Source organism: Lepisma saccharinum, chromosome 16 (genome assembly GCF_977018435.1).
Source record: "Lepisma saccharinum chromosome 16, izLepSacc3.1, whole genome shotgun sequence".
Classification (NCBI taxonomy): Eukaryota; Metazoa; Arthropoda; class Insecta; order Zygentoma; family Lepismatidae; genus Lepisma; species Lepisma saccharinum.
This window is the reverse complement of record NC_139244.1, coordinates 5,144,339-5,156,602: the sequence shown is the minus strand read 5'-3', so window position 1 is coordinate 5,156,602 and position 12,264 is coordinate 5,144,339. Positions and strand designations below refer to the sequence as shown.

At 39.0% G+C, this 12,264-nt stretch overlaps 1 long non-coding RNA gene across 1 annotated transcript in view; it reads left to right on the top strand.

Annotated features, from left to right (window-relative positions):
* The first annotated feature begins 5,933 nt into the window (after nt 1–5,933).
* Nucleotides 5,934–12,264, top strand: part of LOC145999865 (uncharacterized) — a 320,014-nt gene continuing 313,683 nt past the window's right edge. The window contains exon 1 of the long non-coding RNA XR_014443444.1: nt 5,934–5,998. This is a non-coding gene — a long non-coding RNA (uncharacterized LOC145999865). The remainder of the gene's footprint in view (nt 5,999–12,264) is intronic.

Sequence of the window (12,264 nt, the reverse complement as noted above, 5' to 3'; positions counted from 1 at the left end):
TTGATCTCCATAGTGCAACACTAGCACATAGATTTCGTATTTGTTTCGTGGATAAATTCATCTTTTACGGTAGTTACGTCATCACGAAGAAAACAATCCATCTACCCAAACTCTGTATTTGTAAGAACATTGAGAGTAAATAGTAACTGACTGCATTGGTAGTTTTTGCACTAAGGTTTGTACTTAATTCATACGCACAAATAATGTCTGAGGAACATTTATATTTTAAAATATCCAGAATTACAGTAAGTTCGAATTGATTGCACAGATCTTCACATTATATACAGATTAGAAAAGGAACAAATTGGACGGACAAAGTTGCAATTAAACCAAAATAAATAAATAGAATTCTTAAACTTGAAGAATTAAAGTAGGTGGTATGTCAAAGAAGAATGCATCTGCTACTAAAAAAGTTGGAATTTCTGAAGTCTAGACAATTCCCCACTCCAATTCGACAACATAGAGATAGATGATAAACCCAAACTGCTTATTTAAATATGACAAAACGGCAGAGGAACGGTGTCGCCATTTCTGAGGTATTAAGCCTTTAGCGACTATCACATGCATATTTAAGCCATCGAAGCTCGTAAAGGAACGCCCCTTTTGTGTGAACCCGAATGCGATTGGATATTCAGACACCCGATCAGACCCTTTGCTTCGTGGCACGCACGCTTAAATGCTAAATCCCGAATGTAGATAGGTTTGCATCATGAATAGATATGTCCCGAAACTAGTTTCGTACTGGTTCGAATTGAATCCTTTTTTATTATTCTCTTGCGGGTTTGCGTCAAAGCTTGCATTGAATGAGTCGCGAAGGGGGTAAAGCATTGATAGGACAAACGTGGAGGGTTTTTTAAAGAACGTAAGGGGAGGGGTGAAGGGTTTTGGGTCGCGTGCGCGTCTCATGCGCCTCAACCCCTTCGGCGCTCGCGAGCTGAATGAACGAGTCGGGGAAACTCGAACCGACCGATAGATCGCGCATTGAAAGAAACGCGACTGTCTTTTGTCTACTTTTTTTCCCCCCGTGCCCTTCTGGTTCGTTAGAATATGCACGACCGGCATACGAAATTCAGAACATGGGGAGAGGAGATTGGCCGAAGAGAAAGAATGGACTAGAAAAAAGAAGGAAAAAACATGGAGGGGGCAGAATTGAATACATTTGAATTCCAGCGGTTTCGTTTGTATAGATGTTGAAAGTATAATCTTTCCAATGCTGTGGACAACTGGTTTAACTAGTTCTACATTCTACACAACGAAAGGGGTTGCTAACTAGGGAAAGAATTGCGGTTCTACAACAAAACAAGACCGTATCTTTCCTCTTTTTCCTTTTTTTGCCATTTAAATTCCGTTAACTCGCTCTTTCCCTCCCATTTTATGGAGGCCTTTCATTCAAGGATCGCATGAAATTCAAAACAGCCATTGGTAACCCCTTCTTCTTCTTTTATGCTTTCTGTCGACGGTTATGAGTCTGTTTCGTAAATTATTCCGGCATTTCAGAGTCAAATCTTGTGCTGCCATCTTGTGACTGTTCAATCGGATTTCCGCTGGTGAATAGCATGTGAAAGTTGACATCTGGGCTATCTTTTGCCCAGCCTTTTTCACAAAAGCTACGTCGTTCTGGATTTCGATGGGAGAAGGGTTCTGTTCTTGCACATGAAATTGATGCAGAAAGAGGTCGTTTTGTTGCAAATTCTAACTGTAACTCTCTTCTTGTGTTCTCGAACAACATGTCCCGGTTTAGAGATTAACATTTTTCGAAGATGGACGCCAGAATTAGGTTCGTGCTTGTTTCCTTCGAGAGTATTGGCGAGAATCGTCGTTTTATCCGCAAAGGTTGCTTCAGGTTCACTTATGATCAGCAGTGGCGGATCCAGAATTTACAGTTAGGTGTGGGGTGCAACATCCCTCTAGTGCACTTCTTAAAATAAACTTATAACACGGCTACAGATATCTTAATCTCAGGGGATAGGTTCTTTATTCGAGAATTCCAAATAACGAAGCGTTTTATAGCCAAGAGGATCTAGTTAAATGCGGATCTATATTCTGAAAACTGTACACAATACAGAGAAAATATATAGCGAAGCTTGTATATACACATTGAAAATATATATATATATATATATATATATATATATATGTTGATTCCAAATTTACGTCGGTTATATTCTTCTTATAAATATATATATAATTGAAAGCAAATCTTCTTCTTTTCTTCTCACAATTTTGGGAAAAGGCTTCTTCTTCTTTTGTTCCTTCTATTTTGGTAAAAGGCTTCTTCTTCCTGCCTATCTTTGATTTGGGAAAAGGCTTCTTCTTCTTTTCTATCGTTGATTAGTGAAAAGGCTTCTTCTTCTTTTCTTCCTTCTATTTTTGGAAAAAGGCTTCTTCTTCTTCTTCTTCTTTTCTTCCTTCTATTTTTGGAAAAGGCTTATTCTTCTTTACTTTCTTATAATTTATTTTCCTTGCCTTTAAAGCGTAATCTCATTTATTACATATTTGCGCTCGCTTTCCCCGCTTCTTTGGCATTATACAAACGACACAAGCTATACTTATAGAAAGAGTAGGGTCGGCTAACCTGACAGGGGAATAGCCCAGGATCGCTAACAGCAAGCGCTGCCTATGGCCCAGTGCGTCTAATAAGAAGCGCAACCGTAAGTGCTTCGGAGCGTCTAATTTGGACACAGCGCCACCGAGGGACGGACAAATACAAAAGCTGACGATGTTCTCCTCGTCAGAGAATCAAAAAGGAGAGATACATTTCTGAATTCATTTGCTCACTTATTAACTTTCCTGATAGTTTCATATACGAGCATATTCTTATTTATCTTAATTTGCTATATACAACATTTCTTCACTCCTTCTGTAATTTTTATACTCTTCTTTTTTATATTTTGCATTTACTATAATATATATAATCGCTCTTCTCCGCTCCTAGTTTCTACAATGAGCTCTGCTCTTCTTTACATGGCGTGCTGCCATCTATCGTTGCTTTCGGGAAACATTTCTTCCTTGCATTTTTCATTGTGTCGTCGGAACTGGCACGTGACAGGGGGTAGATTTCAGTCGGGTATCTCACCTCACAAAGAATCAATTTTCAACCTACACCTGCACTGTTTTCAGTGGCGGCGATTGGATTCCAAAACCTGGGAGGGGCAAGGACAGTTTACTTTCCCTTGGTAGATAAGGTTTAGCATAGTGTGAGGGCAAAATTGGCAAAAAGTGGGGGGGGGGGCAACTGCCCCCTCCCTCATAATAGCCGCCACTGACTGTTTTACATATATAAACATTATATAAGTACTGTGAACGGGAACCAAGTCGACTTCTTTCCTTTTCTGGGAGATTAGAGTATAGTTTTGCAGAATAAGGGGTCCAGAGCGGGAATAGATGGGTATTATTTATTGTAAGTCGTTATCATAATCTGTTCCATTACCACGGCCTACTGAATTACCAGGTATGAGAAGTAAACTGAATAAACAAAGAAAACAAAAACTTATTGTTCGATCCGCTTTAGAGGTATATTGCACAGTTCGGATCTAAATTTAAACTGTAGGCCCAGTTTGGATTAGCCTATCTTGAGCATAAAGTGAGCTTAAATCAGACTTGGAAAAACATTCTCGAGCCTGTTAAACTTGGTGATTAGACAAGAAAATTTCAGTTTTCAACTGTGATGCGTTGTTGCATATATAAACAGGATAAAAGTGCCATTATGCGAGGAGCTGTATCAGTGAAATGTTGCTTCAAGGAGCAAAACATTACCAAGAAAAGTCATTCACCTTTATAACCTCTACGTGCTGTGAAGATTTGTCCGCGTCACACGGCGACACGCTATCGACACGCTATCCGTAGGCCTGCGTTTGTGTTTGTGAATGAATTTGGAACAAAGTGCATCTCTTTACTAATATGCATGCTACTGCATATTAGTGCTGTTTTTATAATAATCAAGCAGGTTTGTACACTGGTCAGGCATTTCATCATTCATCTTCGTCGTTGCGGTTAACCAAAGAAATAGAAAAGCGACGTAAAATAATCGAAATTGAAATGAAGAATGATTTAAAATGTGGAAACATATCTGTAGGTTTTAAAAGAGGGGGTTGCTTCACCCATTCCCCTTCATTTTGTTAAATCCGAACACAGTTTTTACGAGAGAAATGAGCGTAAACTGACTTCGATACAAAGAACTGGCCCTCGCATATCCCTTGTGCTAACTTCCAACAGCGTAAAGCAAGGCATGACATTAAACAAAATTTCCCTAATCATTTCGTGTTTCTGCCATTCTCAAAGACGTAATTAACGTTGCTTATCCCCCCCCCCACCTCCCCGTTTCATTCCGGGAAAGAAGGAAGAAGAAAAAGAGAACGAAACCACAGTAAAACGAACACGCTTTTTGAGCTCGGCAAAACAATTAAGAATCACACACACCAGCTCTAAACTCCAGCCGTCATACAACAAAATTACTGTTTATCCTAACCACAGAACGTCAGAAGGAAATGATGATAATTGTACGTGAATTATTTCCCCTCGCTTCTTGGTTCCTAACGTAGGCAACAAACACATAAATACGAACCTATTTTTCTTGTCTTGATTATACATGTCCTGTGTTCTTCGTATGTGATGAGGCACGTTTTTCTTTCAGTTGTTTTTGTAGATTTCTATCTGCCCTGTATGAACAACACAAGATGGAAAATGTGATGTGAACTAGGTCGAATTGAGATTACAATCGTGGACATTTTTTTTGGCGCGAAGCGGCTTGCACGTTTGCCGCATACTACATGGAGAATCATTATTATGCTCATGTCCGTCTGTTGCGCTACTTAACACAAGTGAACACATTATGATTTCGCATCAGTTAATTTAAGCCTTGTTTTTGTCTGCTGACCTTGATATCATCATAATGTATCCATGTACGGTCTGAATCCTGTGCTTAAATGTTCCAACGAATGTACAGGTGGGTCTGCTTGGTGTATGCAGCGAACACCAATAGATTACGTCATGTGGTGGATCTTAACTTTCGTATATTTTACAGCGTTACGCAATGAAATCACCAGATATACGGTAACTTACGATGAATTGTCCGTCATTAGCCCTAATTGTAAAAGGAAACCCAGAACTTCCATGTTCTAATTTGCGTGAGCGTACCCATCTTTGCATTCCGTCTTATTTACGATGAAAAATGTGAAGACCATAGATAATACCAGAGTGGTAAGTTCAAAGTGCGTATCTAGTTTTCCCACAACATCCATAGATGGTGTTTATGTTTGCTCCGAGTCGATGATAGCTTGCGACATGAAAACTCTTTTTGTAAAGATTTGTCTACATATTGTGAATGTCTTGAACTGCAATAAAATCACGAAGTTTTGAAACTGGGGGCACAAATTTGCACTGTTAAGTAATAATAATAGACCTTATCGAAAAGAATTATAAATACTTCACTAAGCATTAGAGATACAAAATAAGACTTGGGACGAGGCATATGCTTGGCCGGGGTGAGCGTTCCCCACCCTGCTGTCCCCTCTGTCATCTTCAATGTTCCTGGTATTTTGTTGGCCCGATATACTTGCCACCTTCCAATGAAGAGATTTCGACTTTTAGCTTATAAATGACCCCACCTGATTGCATAAATCAGAACTATTACGTCACAGTTTTCAGTAAATACTTATTGAGAAAATAATTTCGTTTTACTATGATTTTAAATCTAACGAGCTTACAAGATCAACGCCAATTCAAGCCATTAAATTAAGTAACTATTTTCCACTTTATTAAGCAACATTTATACCTTAATTAACAGTTTAACGAACAATGCCTTATCTATACAAAAACAGTCATGTCAGAAAATTCAATAAATAATATTAATTAAATTGAGGCCAGTTAAAGAGCAAATTTAATTTTCCTGTCTTCCTTGATGGACCTAGTTTTTTTAACCAATCGTTTCCGTTGCAGGTTCAGCGAATGGCAATTGCGGAAACAAAGTATAGGAATCCAGCGCGTTTGCAGTAACAAGGTAGGAATTAATTACTTTTTTACATCTCATTTTTTCCCTTTCTGCCTCTCTCGTATTTTAAAACTGACCAGTAATACTTCTAAAGTAACATCTTCGGCTGTTCAAGTTTGAAATCTCACCGTACTTCGTACGAAAACAATATCTCGCATGGAATAAACACGTACAAATCTGGCCCAAAGCCTATACAGGCGAAGCCAGCTGCCAAAACAACTTTTCCACCAGATGTCAGGACGGTGCGCGTCCATTTGGTGCATTATTGACAGCGGAAACCACAGTGTATTAAAAGGTCCTTTGCCTCCAAAGAAAGGAAATAGGTATATCCTGTGTTTTGTTTTTAACTTCGCGATCTGCCAGTTTAATTTCTGCGGTTAGAAGAGGAGGAAAGTGGGAAATCGGGAGACTGTGAATGTAGCATGGGTACTTGTGGAAATGGTCAAACAAGATTTGACTTTCTTTATGAACCTATATGGAACATCTGCATAGTAGCGTTGCGTGTGAGAATTATGTTCCGATAACGTTGCAATGTGTCATGATAGCCAGTCCTTTCTTGATTCATTAGATTCTGTGCAGCGGCGTCAATTTTAAATAAATATTGGAGGGAAGGGGGGCGGGTGATTGATACAAACGACATTATACACCCAGACATACTGTGAGCTTCTTGAGAAATTTTAGAGGCAGGTGGGTGGAAAATGTCTTGCCTCGTAAAAGTCCGCGGCTATGATTCTGTGATATTTCACGAATCAGAAGATCTCCCCATGGTGTAGTGTTATAGATCCACCAAGGCATTTGAAACCCTGCTGTAGGAGCAATGGCGCTAGTGTCGCTAGTTAGAGTCACGAGGAAAGCCTGTAGTCCGCATATTTTCCGAGGTCTCAGAAAGCTTGGTGCTACTATAACGTCGTCGCCTTGTAAGCATAGGGTTCGCCAGAAATTTTTGAAAGGGGGTCTGGCAAATGATAAAAGTTGAAAAGTAGATAAATAATAAGTATTATTACCACGTTAATAAATGTTGTTATACAATAATAAATATTATAAACTAACAAAAATACATTTTTTTCGAAATATTAACAATTATTATTATTATAGATGGGGAGACTCGATCTACCAAGCGAGTGAATACCAGCAAAACTATTTTCCATTAATTCTTTTGCATATTATGCAGTTAGTATCTGAATGCATTTTGATATTAACCTTTGCACGTCTCGTTCAAGAAAAGGCTTTAAATGTTAGGGAGTTTTCTTTTATATATAAAGCGTGTTATGTGACCTCTCACCTACAATTGTAATTATTAGAATTTTGAAAACTATGAAACCATTTGTTCTTTGGATGAAATGGTAGAATGTAACCTTGCTCCTGTATCTTTCACTCAATGTTTGCCATCCAATGCATTCTTACTTTGATTATTCTGTTCGAATACTAACTAAATGAATTTCATTTCTGTTCTTAACAATAAGAGGAACAAACTTTCGGCTTTTTTATCTTTAAATGAACGATGTCAATTCCCTCCCTCCCCGCCCCCCGTCCCGATGCTCATGCTTGTAAGGGGTTCCAGGTTCGATACCCGGTGGAGGCACATAATGGATCGGATTCCACTTTAAACTGTAGGTCCAATCCCGATTAGTGTAGTGACGACGGAGCCTTTGAAGCGTTTGACAGTAAGTTATCAACATTCACTGTTGCTCCGTGTGGGAGAAAATTGGCTTGGAATGAGATCCGGTATGATGCCACTCCATTGACTCGCTGCTTGGCTCAGACTGACGGGGCAGTAGATGGGGTGTGCTGTGTGCTACAGTCGAATGTTCCTTCTTTCCTGTAAACACTTTGCCACTGCCGACGAAGTCACTGTCACACATGGTTGAATACATTGGCGCAACCAAGTACATTGACGGTATCAAGAAATTGGTATCACGCTATAAGTGCTTGAATGTGTATGGCAAATATGTGGTAAAGTAGAGTGATGTATGTAATTTCTGTACACATCACTTGTCGTTTGTGTTTTGCACCAAAACATTCCTTTTTTTCTGGATTACCCTCGTAGATAGTGCTAGTGCACTGCGAATCGAACTAGAAGCTCTTGCACGAAATTCGCATATTTCGTGTATGCATGCATCTGTAGACTATCGTTATGCACAATATGATTGAAACGTAACAACAGTTCCTGCAAGAATGAGTGCACAGAATACAAACATTTCCCCACCCTACCAACGCCCTCTTTCGTGTTTGATTGAACACTGGTAGTAGGCTTTCAACATTCCCCCTTCCGTGTGGACTGCAAATGGTGCAATTAAACTCGCCCGTTTCCATCGGTCTTTGCGTGACTACGTGTCAGCAACTCCTGACGTAATTTGAAGGGAAATAAGACAATGGAGGAGCAGGCGGGTCAAACGGAAGTTCTGTGCCGTATGGAGACTGGGTCACAACACATGCTGCCTGCAAGGAGTGTAGCCTGTGGCCGCGTTTCGGGCGATGAAAGCATAATTGTATGGGGCGAGACCGTGTGCTTCGACAAACGGAAATGATCAGAAGACACGGAAAACCGCAAATACCGCGAAATGACTTCGAGAGAAACCGCGAAATGACCACGCATAGAGTACGAGGCACAAGTACGTATGCGTTATAGCATATTTGATTGTTAATCACGACAGTAATGTACCAGCATTACAACTCATTAAACAGTTAAAAATGATGAAGTCAATTGTAATGTATCTTATGGCCAGTTTGTAGAAAGATTATCCAAGCGCCATAGAATAAAAATCTATAACCACAGACCCGTATCATGAGCAATCGTGGTTATGCCAAAGAATAATACACATGTAGAACACAGATTTGACATTTTGATCTCTGGTGATTAACTTATACAAATTAAAGTTGAAAATTGCATGTCAAGTCTTTAAAGTTAACAGAATGAAGGAAAATTAGTGTATAATTCCAAGTAAACTTACAGAATTAGCCCAAAAAATATTTTTTATGATTCCGAACGACAAATGATGCAGGGTATTCGATTCGTGAATTTATTATTAAATGAGGATGTTAATAAATATCCTACTAGTGTTGATATTTATGAGGCACGATGTTGAAAATATTGGAAACATGAAACATGCATGCATTAATCACTGCATCAAATAAAAATCCATTTTTAGTAGGCTTGTAGGATAATACGCCAATGAAACTGACTACTACTAGTGACTTGCTTACTTGTTTTCTAATTTGAAATGCAAGTTTTTTTTCTGCCTTCCTGATGGCGCAGTGGTAACTTCGTCGCCCTGTAATCAAGTGGTCCCGTGTTCGGTACCCGGTGGAGGCATACAGTAGTTCGTAACGCACACTAAACTAAAACCTTATTGCCGATTAGCCTTTCTGTGCATAAACTAAAGCAAAGGAAGGGACTTTCTCAATGTATGCCAGTGGCACATACTGTAGCCTATCTTGCGAAAGAAGAGACAATACTTACGGGTTCGAATCTCGGCCTGGGCATTCTTTGTGAATGTCCCTTCATCGAATTTCATCGTATCAACACTCATCCTTATCTTCGCAATTAGCCAAAAGTGGCAGAAAAGCGACGCTAAATAACAAAAACTAACAAATAATGCTTACGGAAGAATGACAACAGGCGATGTTCTTTGTATAGAGCGTACCACCAGTAAGATAGTGAATGCTGCTTCTCTTTCAGATTAGGATTAATGACCTGTTGAATCAATACTCCCGTCATCACTTCAATGCGTAACATTCTAAGCTCAGTATGACATGATTTTGATGTCATAACGTAATATGACATTGCAAGAGTTAAATGTTTTCGCTGAAAATAGGTTTTGATAAAAGAAAAAGAGGCGCTTGCGCACCATTTCGTAAACCCCTCCCCCTTTCCAGGCACCGCCACTGTTCGATCCTTCCTCGTACGAAATAACACAAACGCAAGTAAGTTATTGTGTTTTCACTTTCATATCTGGGTGATTCAATACAAGCATATTACGATCTTTGTAACGTTCAGCGCACCAGTGTTAATATATTTGCTTCAGAAACTAGAGTTCTTCTTCCTCTAGGCTCCCATTCGAGACGTCACATGGAAAGAATAATCAGGAAGATTGCTGACAACGAACAAAAACGAATCGTATATCGCAGCTACAGAGCTCCTGTCATTGGGCGTCTTCTTTTTCTTCTTTCCCAGAGATAAATGCCTTTTGCTTTGCAGCCAACGGAGAAAACTGAATTTTCGTCCTTTTCATTTTCGTCTTCTTCTTCTTTTCTTCCTTTTGTTTATTATCTGAGCTTTGGACATCGAGCTAGCAGGGAAGTGACACCGTGACTTCCGAATCGAACGCCAGCAGCGCTTCCGGCTTCTTCATTTTTACGGTGTCGCCTGTCTTGTTAGTCTATGGGCAGAGAGAGAGAGAGAGAGAGAAGATAGCAAACCAGGAAAAGGAATGGCAATTGACTTTTTCGTTACGATCATAAAGAGAAATAGTTTGCAATGTGACCCATTTATGTAATTAGCGACTTGTTCACACATCTCGTGGACGTTTCGTAGTCTAAATATTACTCCACTGGTAGATATTATGCTCTATTCTGCTTTGTCGTATCCAGCAAGGACATTTTTCATATTTTAGGGACATATATTAGGTGAAATATTCAGTGAGCACTGTTTAAAAATAGATATCGTCACAGAAGAATAAAATGATGTTGTTATAACGCTTTTTCTTTACGTTTTTAATTAATATCAGCTCCAGTGATTTGAATTTTTGTAGTTAACTTTGTTCCACAAACATTCATCAGAACATCAATTAGTTGATAAAGAGGTTATTATTCTTGATACTAGTTTGTGAAAATTGTTTGTAAGTCCAGGAGCAAACGACCAACAAAAATGTAAACTTTGATTACAACAGAACTTTTGATTAAGACGAATTATATTTTGAAAGAAACAACAACTTTGAATTATTTAAATAAGACAACTGTTTTGTTTCATTGCCCTAATTATTATAGAGAACTAGTTCGACATTTCTGTTCGTGTTTGTTCCAAGCCTGAAAAAGCTATTTTCACAGCTTGTTTGTACATTGGGATCCATGAGTATTACCGTGCAAATTGTCCATCACCATGTTCGTGCACTTTACCAATAAGAGCTTCAAGAATTAAAGAAATCTTCTGCATCAGCATACATAAAAATCCATTGCTTAAAAACACATTGGATGTAAGAGAAAAATTAATGAAAATAGTCATGGACAGTTTGCTGAGCAATACTAATATATCACACTGTAGATGAGGATATTTACTGTACCCAAAAATGGGCTTTTTCTACATATATTTTGTCTATGTATTTATTTGTTATCTTGATTCATTTGACTTGAACGTGAATCAATCATATAAAGTATGAAAAATGTATGAATGACACGCCGTATAATTATACAATCGTGTTACTTCTTTGTAAAAGTAGATGGATAAATACGTATTATCGAGCGAATTGTTCAGTCACATTTCTCTTGCATCTGTACATTTAGATTTATTATCTTTTTGTGCGAGCCATAGGCTGTACGCACTACATATTTTGATTTTTCTACAATATTTTGTTACATTTAGTCTTCGTTTAAGCTGTCTCTTACTTTGTTCCATATATACACATTCTTCCCCTCCCTCGACAGTTCTTATTTCAGTCTTTCTCCTGACTTCTCTTTTCCTGCACTCTCACCAAAACACGCATACATGTTGCTTTACACACACTTACACTATAAAGATGGCTCGTCTGGAGCATGATCACTCATTTCGCTACCTTCTCTAATAGCTTTCCCCCGCCGTTCTCTTACCTCTCCCAGGTATTTCCCCACTTGCTGCCCCCCTTCCTTTATGTTTATTCTGTCGTCTACCAGTTCCATCACCTCCCTCCCTGTAAAGTTTTTCATCCATTTGTCCCTTAGGTCACGTGTAGAAGGGCAGTTCAGTAGGATATGCTCGTCCGTCTCCTCCCCATCGCACAAAGGACATATCGTTTCCCCTGCTTCGTTTCTCTTTCTTAGTTGTTTCCATCCCCCTAATCTGAACCATGCCAGCGCGCCTCTTTTCATTTTTTCCCACAACCTGGATATATTTCGCTTTCCTCCATTCTCTTACTCTTAGCTGTTCCTGATTGAGGTCTTTGTTTGGCAGTCTGCTATTATTTCTTGTCTGTCTATGTCCAGTAACTTCTCTCTGATTTGATTTTCTTTTAAGATGCCCCCTTCCTCCCTCTTCCCATACTCAACCCATTCCGCTATTATATACTCCCTCTGTCCCATAATTA